Here is a 14,499-nt window from a genome sequence, read left to right on the forward strand (position 1 = left end):
CAGCACGAGGTGACTGAGACACCATCCACTGTGGTATTTCTGTTACAGCAGCACGAGGTGACTGAGACACCATCCACTGTGGTATTTCTGTTACAGCAGCACGAGGTGACTGAGACACCATCCACTGTGGTATTTCTGTTACAGCAGCACGAGGTGACTGAGACACCATCCACTGTGGTATTTCTGTTACAGCAGCACGAGGTGACTGAGACACCATCCACTGTGCTATTTCTGTTACAGCAGCACTAGGTGACTGAGACACCATCCACTGTGGTATTTCTGTTACAGCAGCACGAGGTGACTGAGACAGCATCCACTGTGGTATTTCTGTTACGGCAGCACTAGGTGACTGAGACACCATCCAGTGTGGTATTTCTGTTACGGCAGCACTAGGTGACTGAGACACCATCCACTGTGGTATTTCTGTTACGGCAGCACTAGGTGACTGAGACACCATCCACTGTGGTATTTCTGTTACGGCAGCACTAGGTGACTGAGACACCATCCACTGTGGTATTTCTGTTATGGCAGCACTAGGTGACTGAGACACCATCCACTGTGGTATTTCTGTTACGGCAGCACTAGGTGACTGAGACACCATCCGCTGTGGTATTTCTGTTACAGCAGCACTAGGTGACTGAGACACCATCCACTTGTGCTAGTTCTGTTACAGCAGCACTAGGTGACTGAGACACCGTCCACTGTGGTATTTCTGTTAGAGCAGCACTAGGTGACTGAGACACCATCCACTGTGGTATTTCTGTTACAGCAGCACTAGGTGACTGAGACACCGTCCACTGTGGTATTTCTGTTACAGCAGCACTAGGTGACTGAGACACCATCCGCTGTAGTATTTCTGTTACAGCAGCACTAGGTGACTGAGACACCATCCACTTGTGGTAGTTCTGTTACAGCAGCACTAGGTGACTGAGACACCATCCACTGTGGTATTTCTTTTACAGCAGCACTAGGTGACTGAGACACCATCCACTGTGGTATTTCTGTTACAGCAGCACTAGGTGACTAAGACACCATCCACTGTGGTATTTCTGTTACAGCAGCACTAGGTGACTGAGACACCATCCACTGTGGTATTTCTGTTACAGCAGCAGTAGGTGACTGAGACACCATCCACTGTGGTATTTCTGTTACAGCAGCACTAGGTGACTAAGACACCATCCACTGTGGTACTTCTGTCATAGCAGCACTAGGTGACTATGACACCATGCACTGTGGTATTTCTGTTACAGCAGCACTAGGTGACTGAGACACCATCCACTGTGGTATTTCTGTTACAGCAGCACTAGGTGACTGAGACACCATCCACTGTGGTATTTCTGTTACAGCAGCACTAGGTGACTGAGACACCATCCACTGTGGTATTTCTGTTACAGCAGCACTAGGTGACTGAGACACCATCCACTGTGATATTTCTGTTACAGCAGCACTAGGTGACTGAGACACCATCCACTGTGGTATTTCTGTTACAGCAGCACTAGGTGACTGAGACACCATCCACTGTGGTATTTCTGTTACAGCAGCACTAGGTGAGTGGGACACCATCCACTGTGGTATTTCTGTTACAGCAGCGCTAGGTGAGTGAGACACCATCCACTGTGGTATTTCTGTTACAGCAGCACTAGGTGACTATGACACCATGCACTGTGGTATTTCTGTCACAGCAGCACTAGGTGACTATGACACCATGTACTGTGGTATTTCTGTTACAGCAGCACTAGGTGACTGAGACACCATCCACTGTGGTATTTCTGTCACAGCAGCACTAGGTGACTATGACACCATGCACTGTGGTATTTCTGTTACGGCAGCACTAGGTGACTGAGACACCATCCAGTGTGGTATTTCTGTTACAGCAGCACGAGGTGACTGAGACACCATCCACTGTGGTATTTCTGTTACAGCAGCACGAGGTGACTGAGACACCATCCACTGTGGTATTTCTGTTATACCAGCACTAGGTGACTTAGACACCATCCGCTGTGGTATTTCTGTTACAGCAGCACCAGGTGACTAAGACACCATCCACTGTGGTATTTCTGTTACAGCAGCACTAGGTGACTGAGACACCATCCGCTGTGGTATTTCTCTTATAGCAGCACTAGGTGACTAAGACACCATCCACTGTGGTATTTCTGTTATAGCAGCACTAGGTGACTGAGACACCATCCACTGTGGTATTTCTATTACAGCAGCACTAGGTGACTGAGACACCATGTACTGTGGTATTTCTGTTATAGCAGCACTAGGTGACTAAGACACCATCCACTGTGGTATTTCTGTTACAGCAGCACTAGGTGACTGAGACACCATCCACTGTGGTATTTCTGTTACGGCAGCACTAGGTGACTGAGACACCATCCGCTGTGGTATTTCTGTTACAGCAGCACTAGGTGACTGAGACACCATCCACTGTGGTATTTCTGTTACAGCAGCACTAGGTGACTGAGACACCATCCACTGTGGCATTTCTGTTACAGCAGCACTAGGTGACTGAGACACCATCCACTGTGGTATTTCTGTTACAGCAGCAAGAGGTGACTGAGACAGCATCCACTGTGGTATTTCTGTTACAGCAGCACTAGGTGACTGAGACACCATCCACTGTGGTATTTCTGTTACAGCAGCACGAGGTGACTGAGACAGCATCCACTGTGGTATTTCTGTTACGGCAGCACTAGGTGACTGAGACACCATCCACTGTGGTATTTCTGTTACAGCAGCACTAGGTGACTGAGACACCATCCACTGTGGTATTTCTGTTACAGCAGCACGAGGTGACTGAGACAGCATCCACTGTGGTATTTCTGTTACAGCAGCACGAGGTGACTGAGACACCATCCACTGTGGTATTTCTGTTACAGCAGCACGAGGTGACTGAGACACCATGCACTGTGGTATTTCTGTTACAGCAGCACTAGGTGACTGAGACACCATCCACTGTGGTATTTCTGTTACAGCAGCACGAGGTGACTGAGACAGCATCCACTGTGGTATTTCTGTTACGGCAGCACTAGGTGACTGAGACACCATCCAGTGTGGTATTTCTGTTACGGCAGCACTAGGTGACTGAGACACCATCCACTGTGGTATTTCTGTTACGGCAGCACTAGGTGACTGAGACACCATCCACTGTGGTATTTCTGTTACAGCAGCACTAGGTGACTGAGACACCATCCACTGTGGTATTTCTGTTACGGCAGCACTAGGTGACTGAGACACCATCCGCTGTGGTATTTCTGTTACAGCAGCACTAGGTGACTGAGACACCGTCCACTGTGGTATTTCTGTTACAGCAGCACTAGGTGACTGAGACACCATCCACTGTGGTATTTCTGTTATGGCAGCACTAGGTGACTGAGACACCATCCACTGTGGTATTTCTGTTACAGCAGCACTAGGTGACTGAGACACCGTCCACTGTGGTATTTCTGTTACAGCAGCACTAGGTGACTGAGACACCATCCGCTGTAGTATTTCTGTTACAGCAGCACTAGGTGACTGAGACACCATCCACTTGTGGTAGTTCTGTTACAGCAGCACTAGGTGACTGAGACACCGTCCACTGTGGTATTTCTGTTACAGCAGCACTAGGTGACTGAGACACCATCCACTGTGGTATTTCTGTTACAGCAGCACTAGGTGACTGAGACACCATCCACTGTGGTATTTCTGTTACAGCAGCACTAGGTGACTGAGACACCATCCACTGTGGTATTTCTGTTACAGCAGCACTAGGTGACTGAGACACCATCCACTGTGGTATTTCTGTTACAGCAGCACTAGGTGACTAAGACACCATCCACTGTGGTATTTCTGTTACAGCAGCACTAGGTGACTGAGACACCATCCACTGTGGTATTTCTGTTACAGCAGCACTAGGTGACTGAGACACCATCCACTGTGGTATTTCTGTTACAGCAGCACTAGGTGACTAAGACACCATCCACTGTGGTATTTCTGTCATAGCAGCACTAGGTGACTATGACACCATGCACTGTGGTATTTCTGTTACAGCAGCACTAGGTGACTGAGACACCATCCACTGTGGTATTTCTGTTACAGCAGCACTAGGTGACTGAGACACCATCCACTGTGGTATTTCTGTTACAGCAGCACTAGGTGACTGAGACACCATCCACTGTGGTATTTCTGTTACAGCAGCACTAGGTGACTGAGACACCATCCACTGTGGTATTTCTGTTACAGCAGCACTAGGTGACTGAGACACCATCCACTGTGGTATTTCTGTTACAGCAGCACTAGGTGACTAAGACACCATCCACTGTGGTATTTCTGTTACAGCAGCACTAGGTGAGTGGGACACCATCCACTGTGGTATTTCTGTTACAGCAGCGCTAGGTGAGTGAGACACCATCCACTGTGGTATTTCTGTTACAGCAGCACTAGGTGACTATGACACCATGCACTGTGGTATTTCTGTCACAGCAGCATTAGGTGACTCTGACACCATGCACTGTGGTATTTCTGTTACAGCAGCACTAGGTGACTGAGACACCATCCACTGTGGTATTTCTGTCACAGCAGCACTAGGTGACTATGACACCATGCACTGTGGTATTTCTGTTACGGCAGCACTAGGTGACTGAGACACCATCCAGTGTGGTATTTCTGTTACAGCAGCACTAGGTGACTGAGACACCACCACTGTGGTATTTCTGTTATAGCAGCACTAGGTGACTGAGACACCATCCACTGTGGTATTTCTGTTACGGCAGCACTAGGTGACTGAGACACCATCCACTGTGGTATTTCTGTTACAGCAGCACTAGGTGAGTGGGACACCATCCACTGTGGTATTTCTGTTACAGCAGCGCTAGGTGAGTGAGACACCATCCGCTGTGGTAGTTCTGTTACAGCAGCACTAGGTGACTGAGACACCATCTGCTGTGGTATTTCTGTTACAGCAGCACTAGGTGACTGAGACACCATCCGCTGTGGTATTTCTGTTACAGCAGCACTAGGTGACTGAGACACCATCCACTGTGGTATTTCTGTTACAGCAGCACTAGGTGACTGAGACACCCTCCACTGTGGTATTTCTGTTACGGCAGCACTAGGTGAGTGAGACACCATCTGCTGTGGTATTTCTGTTACAGCAGCACTAGGTGACTGAGACACCATCCGCTGTGGTATTTCTGTTATAGCAGCACTAGGTGACTGAGACACCATCCACTGTGGTATTTCTATTACGGCAGCACTAGGTGAGTGGGACACCATGCACTGTGGTATTTCTGTTACGGCAGCACTAGGTGAGTGAGACACCATCCACTGTGGTATTTCTGTTACAGCAGCACTAGGTGACTAAGACACCATCCACTGTGGTATTTCTGTTACAGCAGCACTAGGTGACTAAGACACCATCCACTGTGGTATTTCTGTTACAGCAGCACTAGGTGACTGAGACACCATCCACTGTGGTATTTCTGTTACAGCAGCACTAGGTGACTAAGACACCATCTACTGTGGTATTTCTGTTACAGCAGCACTAGGTTACTGAGACACCATGCACTGTGGTATTTCTGTTACAGCAGCACTAGGTGACTGAGACACCATCCACTGTGGTATTTCTTTTACAGCAGCACTAGGTGACTAAGACACCATCCACTGTGGTATTTCTGTTACAGCAGCACTAGGTGACTGAGACACCATCCACTGTGGTATTTCTGTTATAGCAGCACTAGGTGACTGAGACACCCTCCACTGTGGTATTTCTGTTACAGCAGCACTAGGTGACTTGAGACACCATCCACTGTGGTATTTCTGTTATAGCAGCACTAGGTGACTGAGACACCCTCCACTGTGGTATTTCTGTTACAGCAACACTAGGTGACTGAGACACCACCACTGTGGTATTTCTGTTACAGCAGCACTAGGTGACTAAGACACCATCCAGACATGGTATCCGTGTTATAGCAGTATTAGGTGACTAAGATACACCATCCACCTGTGGTATTCCTTATAGCAGCAGTAGGTGACTAGGACACCATCCACGTGTTATCCCTGTCATAGCAGCAGTAGGTGACTAAGACACCATCCACGTGTGGTATTTCCGTTATAGCAGCACTAGGTGACTAGGACACCATCCACACGTGGTATCCCTGGTATAGCAGCACTAGGTGACTAAGTCAACCACTGAATCACCACTGCCGCATAAGGGCCCTTGTTGTCGTTAGCTGCCATACAGTCAGCCCTGACTCATTGTGACCCCATGCACAACAGAACAAAATGCTGCTCAGTCCTACACCATCCGCATTACTGGTTGTGGATCAGACAGCTGCAACCCACAGGGCTTTCACTGGCTTACTTTTGGAAGTAGACTCCCAGGCTTTTCTGCCTAGTCCACCTTAGCCTGGAAGCTCCATTGAAACCTGCTCAGCATCACGTCAACACACAAGCTTCCATGGACAGACAGGTGGGGGCCGTACATGAGGTGCATTGGCCGGGAATCGAACCTGCATCTCTGGCATGGAAGTTGAGGATTCTACCATTGAGCCACCACTGCCCCTTTGCACAAAGACTACTTTTCTTAAATCCCAAATTGAGTACAAACATCAAAATAAAACAAAACTGGTAGAGCCATCTCTGACTCATGGCAACCCCAAGTGCGTCGGAGTAGAACTGTGCTTCATAGGGTTGTCAGTGGCTTATCTTTTAGTTCAGCAGGATTTTCTTCCAAGGAACCTCTGGGTAGATTTGAACTTCTAACATTTTGGTTAGCACCTGAGCACATTAATCTTGTCACCACCCAGGGATTCCAGTAATTTTGTAGTGGGATAGAATTTTTCCATCCCAGTGAGCTGCAGTATGAAAACAATATGGAGGGTAGAGACAAGATGGAGAGTGGATACAATATGGAGGGTGGAGAAAAGATGGTGGATGGAGACAAGTTGGAGGGTGGAGACAAAAGGGAGGATGGAAGGTAGGTACAAGATGGAGGGTGGATCTAAGAAGTATGGTGGGGAAAAGATGGCGGGTACAGACAAGATGGAGAATGGAGACAAGATGGAGGGTGGAGACAAGATAGAGGGTGGAGACAAGATAGAGGGTGGAGACAAGATGGAAGATGGATAGAAGATGGTGAGTGGATAAAAGATGGTGGGTGGATGCAAGATGGAGGGTAGATGTAAGATGGTGATTGGATACAACATGGTGTATGCGTACAAGATGGTGGGTGGATACAAGATGGAGGATGAATAGAAGATGGTGGATGGATACCAGATGGAGGTGGATACAATATGGAGGGTGAATACAAGATGGAGGGTGGAGACAAAGGGAGGGTGGATACAGGGTGGAGAGTGGATACAAGATGGAGAAAGGATACAGGACGGAGGGTGGAGACAAAATGGAGGGTGGATACAAGATGGAGGATGGAGACAAGATGGATGTTGAATACAAGATGGAGGGTGGAGACAAGATGAAGAGTGGAGACAAGGTGGATGTTGAATACAAGATGGAGGGTGGAGACAAGATGGATTTTGAATACAAGATGGATGGTGGAGACAAAAGGGAGGATGGAGGGTAGGTACAAGATGGAGGGTGGATCTAAGAAGGATGGTGGGGACAAGATGGAGGGTGGATACAAGACTGAGGATAGAGACAAGATGGAGGGTGGAGGGTAGAGGAAGTAACATATAACACATTGTTGCTGGAAGTTGTTGAGTTGATTTCGACTCGTGCCCCCATATGATAAAATAGAAGTACCCCATAGGGTTTTCTAGGCTGTAATCTTTTTGGAAGCATATCATCAGGTCTTCTGTGATTCACTGGGTAGATCTCCTACATGAAAGGTGAGAAATCTACCACTGAGCCAGTGCTCCTTGCCTTTGACCTAGCGCTCACCTTCGCCTTCCTGCTAAACTCTTCGAGGTCACAGGTGCAATCACCTGAGCTGCCAATCAGAATCAGGTGCTATTTTGAGGACTTGCCCAACCCTGCTGGCTGGAGACTTGGTGGTCCCTGCTCAGGACAGAGTTCCGTAAGGTTAAGTTCTGCTCCATCCCAGCCCCTGGCCAACACCTGCCCTGGGACTGTTTCCTCAGGAGATCTTTCTGTCTTCCTCGCTCCTGCCCCAGTTAAGCCATCTTCAGTCTCCTGTGCCACCTTGCCAGGCCCTCACCTGGGAGCTGGTGGGAAACCAGTGTGTCCCTCACCCCAGACCTACAGGAGCACAATCTGCCCTTTTTAACAAGACCTCAGAGGGGCATCTGAGAATGGCCACTCTGCCCTATCTTGAACCCTCTAGGGAGGGACAGGAAGGGGCTGGGCAGGTGCAAAAGGTAACACCTGACAGCAGGTGGATACACCTGGGCAGGTGCAAAACACAACACGAGCAGAAGGTAGATACACTGGACAGGTGTCAAACAGCAGCACTTGAGCAGAAGTTGGCTGCCGGGGGACGTTCACTGCCCCTTCTGGTTTGACCCTCTGCTTTTTTTTCCCACCTGAGGACTCTGGGCTCGTATTTTGAAAGCATTTGCCTAAGCAGACAGGACAAACTTTAAAAATATTTCAGACACAGGTGAGTGGGTAAGGTGAGACAGACCCCCAGCTCAACATCGCTTGCTCCCGCCACATTGGCTTCTCAGTCTACAAACCTACGAGACACAGATCCCTCCAAAGCCCCTCTGTTCTCTTCCCTGACCCTACTGCAGCTTTTCGGTTAAAGGCCCACCCTTTTGCTCCCCTTCCTTCCTGCAACAGATGAAGCTGCCACGGTTTTTTCCTCCATTACTTTGTTACGGCCACAATGGAATCGGGCCACCGCGGTAGGACTCTCAGCTCCCACGCGGGAGACCCGGGTTCCATTCCCGGCCGATATACGTCAGGCACAGCCACCACCTGTCTGTCCATGGAGGCTTGCCTGTTGCCGTGACGCTGAACAGGTTTCAGCAGAGTTTCCAGACTGAGAGGGACTAGGAAGAAAGGCCTGGCAATCTATGTCAGCTACTCAGCCAATGAAAACCCACAATGGTCAGGTCCATAACCCATCACGGGGTTGGTGAAGGGCTGGGCAGCGTTTCGTTCTGTTAAGCATGGGGTCGCCTTGAGTCCGGGGTCCAGCGCAATGACAGCTCACAACAACACAATCCCTAGAAGCGTGACTTACTTGGGGGCTACTTCTGCGGCGCTTTACCTCCAGGGACTGGTGTTGCTCCAGGGCGCTGTCCAGCTGACTGGTGGGGGCTGAGCAATGGAAATTGTCTTACTGAAAATGTCTTCTCCTTTCTGAAAGCATCCTGCCCTGGGTCAGCACTTGCAGAAACATAATTTTATCAAGTGCCTCTTCCTTCTCCACATGTGGCCCAGACAGTGTTATCATCTCAGCTCACAGGAAGTGTTTTCACCCACGAGCTGTCCCTCTCCGGCTGGTCGCTCCTCTATCTTCTGGCGAAATCCTCAACTTCCTCTTTAAGCAGCAGGATGTCTCTGTCACTCTCCCACCTACTCTCTAAACCAAATCTGGTTGCCATCTAGTCGATCCCACTCGTGGCCACCCCACGTGTGTCCGAGTAGAACTGTGCTCCATAGGATTTTCAGTGGTAGATTTTTTTGGAAGTAGGTTGTCAGATCTTTCTTCCTAGGCTCTGCTGGTTGAACTCAAACCTCCAGCCTTTTGGTGATCAGGTAAGGACAGTAACTGTTTGTACCACATACAAAAAAAAAAAAAACCCACCAAAACAATTGCCATCAAGTCAGCTCTGACTCATAGCCAGCCTACAAAACAGAGTAGAACTGCCCCATAGGATTCCAAGAAGCAGCTGGTGGATTCAAACCGCTGACCTTTTGGGTGGACTCAAACCTCCAACTTTCCGTTTAGCAACCAACCGCATTATCCATCTAGGCTCACCTAGAGGTGGTGCCTGGTTCTGGTCCGGGTTCTCCAGGTTCATCCGAGCTGGGACGCAGCTCACTTTGAAGATGAGCTCACAAACCCTTAATTTAAAGGGTCCTTTTCAGGGCGAGGAAAGCCTGGTGGCGTCGTGGTTGAGAGCTATGGCTGCTAACCAAAAGGTCGGCAGTTTGAATTCACCAGCCGCTCCTTGGAAACCCTATACGGCAGCTCTATTCTGTCCTGTAGAGTTGCTATGTGTGGGAATTGAGTCTAAGGCAATGTGTGTTTTCTTTTTTTTTTTTGGTTTTCAGGGAAAGCATGTTGTTCTGTTTCCCCATGGACAGAGGGGACCAGCAGGAGAGCCCAGGAAATAGTTCCACATCAAAACTGGGTCATTACATTCCAAGTCTCTCCACACTGGTGACAACCATCTCACTGGGTTTCTCCTCCCACGGAGGGGCAGTGATGCTTCCGTGGTAGAATTCTCACCTCCCATGAGGGAGACCCGAGTTCAGTTCCCAGCCACTGCCCCTCATGCGGTCACCACCCGTCTGCCTGCGGAGACTTGTATGTTACTGTGATGCTGAACAGGTTTCCACGGAGCATCCAGACTAAGACTAGGAAGAAAGGTGTGGTGACTGACTTCTGAAAATCAGCCAGAGAATTTCTTGTGATCACAACAGTCCAATCATGGGATGGTGGAGGACCGGGCAGCGTTTCATTCTGTTATGTGTGGGGTGCCGGGGACCAACCAACAGCAACTACAACAACAACTACAGTGCTGAGTTATGTGAACCTTTTTCTCCAACACCCAGAACAATATGGTGGAGGGCGTTCTAGGGGACCGGAGACGCTGGAGTTTCCTCTTTGCTTTGACCAGGAAGGGGAAGTTAGTCATGGCTGGGATGCAAGACAGTATCCTAAGTAGGGAGACCCCTGGGGTTGGGGAGACAGACCTTCAGACCAACCAGAAAACCAGTTGCCTTTGACTTGACCCCAACTCATGGTGTCCCTATGTGTGTGAGAGTAGGACCGTGCTCTATACGGTTTTCAATGGCTGATTTTTTGGATGTAGATCACCAGGCCTTTCTTCCAAGGTGCCTCTGGGTAGAGTCAAACAAAAAAACATTGCCATGGAGTCGATTCCAACTCATGGCAACCCTATAGGACAGAGTAGAACTACCCCACCAGGTTTCCAAGGAGCGGCTGGTGTATTTGAACTGCCAACCTTTTGGTTAGCAGTGGAGTTCTTAACCACTGCACCACCAGGCCTGCGTGTTGTACACAGTAAGAGGACTTTTTTCCTTGGCGCTGCTGGGTGGTTTGAACCACCCAAGTTTTGATTAGTAGTTGAGTGCAAACCATTGCTCCGCCCAGTCCCCTAGAAAGTACTAGTCCGTCTTAGTCTGGAAGCTCCGTTGAAACCTGCCCAACATCCTAGCAGCGTACAACTTTCCACGGACAGACGGGTGGTGGCTGCGCATGGGGTCCGTTGGTGGGGAATCCAGCCCGGGTCTCCCGAGTGGAAGGCGGGGATGCCACCGCTGAGCCGCCAATACTTCCGGCCTGACTTTACCCTTCAAAAAATCACCTGGTGGGAGGATCATAGAAAGGCAAAAACGGGAGGACGAACAGTTGACACCGATCATTGCTGGCTAAGCTAGAGAAGATGGCAGCTGGGCAGAGTTGGTACTGGTGGTGGGCATCAGAAGGGTCCTCTCTGACAAACTTGCTGATGAATTAGCTGGATGCAGTAGGAGGGACAGGGAGGCTGGGTGGCCAAGCAGTTTGTGCTCGACTCCTCACTTAAAGGTCGGTGGTTTGAACGCACCCAGTGGTGCTACCAAAGAAAGGCCTAGAGATCTGCTCCGGAAAAGATTACAGCCAAGAAAACGTCATGGGGCACGGTTTTACTCTGTAACACATGGGGTCGCCATGAGTTGGAATTGACTCGATGGCACCCAACAACAAGGAGAGGGACAGAAAGCCTTTGGGACAGGCTAAGTCTTTATCTTGAAAAAGTGAGGGAAGCGTTGAGACAATAGAGGGGTTGTAAAGAAAGCACCATTGGGTTCCAATGCTCCCTAAACCAAACCAAATCTATTGCTGTAGGGTCAATTCCAACTCATGGCGACCCTATAAGACAAAGTAGAACTGCCCCATAGAGTTTCCAAGGAGTGCCTGGTGGATTAGAACTGCTGACCTTTAACCACTGCGCCATCAGGTTTTCCCAATGCTCCCCACAACCTCGTTAAATTTCCTGGTATAAAAGACAGTCGACTTGGAGATCTGATTTTCTTGTATCACTGTTTGCAGATAGTTGAAAAAGCGACCCGTGTTATCTGTTGATAGCAAAAGTGTTGAGACTTTCAGTTTTTGGGTTTTTTTTTTGTAAAGGACAGTCATGAATGTGATATTTTGGGAATTCACGATACTTGTGACATTATTAGAAAAAATGATGACATAGAAAATTACAGAGGCTCCAAGAATGACAGAGAAGAAAAATGTTTAATAAAATTTAAATCTGCCAGCTTTAAATGTGTTTTGATCTGCTTTCTAAAAAGAATGGAAAAAGTGCAAGACTTTATGATGGAGACTGTTTAAAAGATGAGTTATCGATGCCCGAGACCCCATGCAAATGAATGGCATGTCTTGCTGTGTTATTTGTGATAATAAATTTTTGATTGATTGATGGGAAGGTATATTGTTGTTGTTAAGTGCCAGGAAGTCAGTTCCGACTCATAGCGACCCCGTGCACAGCAGAACGAAACACTGCCCGGTCCTGAGCCATCCTTACAATTGTTGTTATGCTTGAGCTCATTGTCGCAGCCACTGCGTCAATCCACCTTGTTGATGGTCTTCCTCTTTTCCGCTGACCCTGTACTCTGCCAAGCATGATGTCCTTCTCCGGGGACTGATTCCTCCTGACAACATATCCAAAGTGTGTAAGACGCAGTCTCGCCATTCTTGCCTCTAAGGAGCATTCTGGCCGCACTTCTTCCAAGACAAATTTGTTCTTTTGGCAGTCCACGGTATATTCAATATTCTTCGCCAACACCACAATTCAAAGGCGTCAACTCTTCTTCGGTCTTACTTATTCACTGTCCAGCTTTCACATGCATATGATGCGATTGAAAATACCACGGCTCAGGTCAGGTGCACCTTAGTCTTCAGGGTGACATCTTTGCTCTTCAGCACTTTAAAGAGGTTCTTTGCAGCAGATTTGCCCTATGAAACGCATCTTTTGATTTCTTGACTGCTGCTTCCATGGCTGTTGATTGTGGATCCAAGTAAAATAAAATCCTCCACAACTTCAATCTTTTCTCCGTTTATCATGATGTTGCTCATTGGTCCAGTTGTGAGGATTTTTGTTTTCTTTATGTTGAGGTGTAATCCATACTGAAGGCTGTGGTCTTTGATCTTCATCAGTAAGTGCTTCAAGTCCTCTTCACTTTCAGCAAGCAAGGCTGTGTCATCTGCATAACGCAGGTTGTTAATGAGTCTTCCTCCAATCCTCATGCCCAGTTCTTCTTCATATAGTCCAGCTTTTTGGATACAACCCTGATGGACGTCTTTCCTGATTTAAAACCACACAGTATCCTCTTGTTCTGTTTGAATGACTGACGCTTTGTGTACAGGTTCTACATAAGCACAATTAAGTGTTCTGGAATTTCTATTCTTCTCAGTGTTATCCACACAGTCGAATGCCTTTGCATAGCCAATAAAACAGAGGTAAACATCTTTCTGGTATTCTCTGCTTTCATGTACTATCCATTTAACATCAGCAATGATATGCCTCATTCCACATCCTCTTCTGAATTTCTGGCAGTCGATATACTGCTGCAGCCATTTTTGAATGATCTTCAGCAAAATTTACGTGCGTGTGATATTAACGATACTGTTCAAATAATTTCTGCATTCCGTTAGGTCGCCTTTCTTTGGAATGGGTACAAATATGGACCTCTTCCAGTCGGCTGGCCAGGTAGCTGTCTTCCAGATTTCTTGGCATAGACGACTGAGCACCTCCAGCGCTGTATCCGGCATATAGGTTAACAGAATATAGGTAACAGAGGAACCCTGGAGGCACAGCCGTTAAAGCTATCGACTGCTAACCCAAAGGTTGGTGGTTCAAAACCTCCAGCAGCTCTGTGGGAGACAGATGTGGCAATCTGCTTGGTAGAAATTTACAGCCTTGGAAACCTTATGGAGCAGTTCTCCTCTGTCCTACAGGGTCGCTGTGAGTCGGATGCAGCTCGATGGCAGTGGGTTTGGTTTTTCAGTTTTATACAGGTTTAACAGAATATTTGCCATTTCTACAATAGTTGTAGGTGCAGTTCGGTGGTTTAATTACGTTCATTGCATTGTTCAACCGTCATGTGATCACTTTCTTGCAAGTGAGAACTTTTACCTTCGAAGTTAAAAACAAAAAACCTGGCGGAAGAACGAACCCTCCTGCAAGCTGTGGGGTCTAGCTCATGGTACCAATGTATCAGTGTTCGTTCACTGTAACAAATGTAGCCCAGGAATGTAAGATGTTACTAATGGGAGAAACCGAGTCCAGGGGGAGAGTGAGTATATGAGAACACTCTGTACTTTCTACTCAGTTTCTCTGTAAACTTACAACT

General features: G+C 48.1%; 1 protein-coding gene across 4 annotated transcripts in view; it reads right to left on the reverse strand.

Moving 5' to 3' along the window:
• The window catches only part of LOC135229057 (granulocyte-macrophage colony-stimulating factor receptor subunit alpha-like), a 53,119-nt gene extending 43,442 nt beyond the window's left edge, over positions 1 to 9,677 (reverse strand). For 2 of the 4 annotated variants that reach the window (XM_064278835.1, XM_064278834.1), the window contains exon 1: positions 9,149 to 9,673. The gene's annotated coding sequence lies outside the window, so the exon portion shown is untranslated. Of the gene's footprint in view, positions 1 to 9,148 lie in introns of all 4 variants that reach the window. The other 2 variants (XM_064278833.1, XM_064278832.1) reach the window with 2 other exon arrangements.
• Positions 9,678 to 14,499: the final 4,822 nt, after the last annotated feature.

The sequence above is a fragment of the Loxodonta africana genome, chromosome Y (genome assembly GCF_030014295.1).
Source record: "Loxodonta africana isolate mLoxAfr1 chromosome Y, mLoxAfr1.hap2, whole genome shotgun sequence".
In the NCBI taxonomy this organism is placed as follows: Eukaryota; Metazoa; Chordata; class Mammalia; order Proboscidea; family Elephantidae; genus Loxodonta; species Loxodonta africana.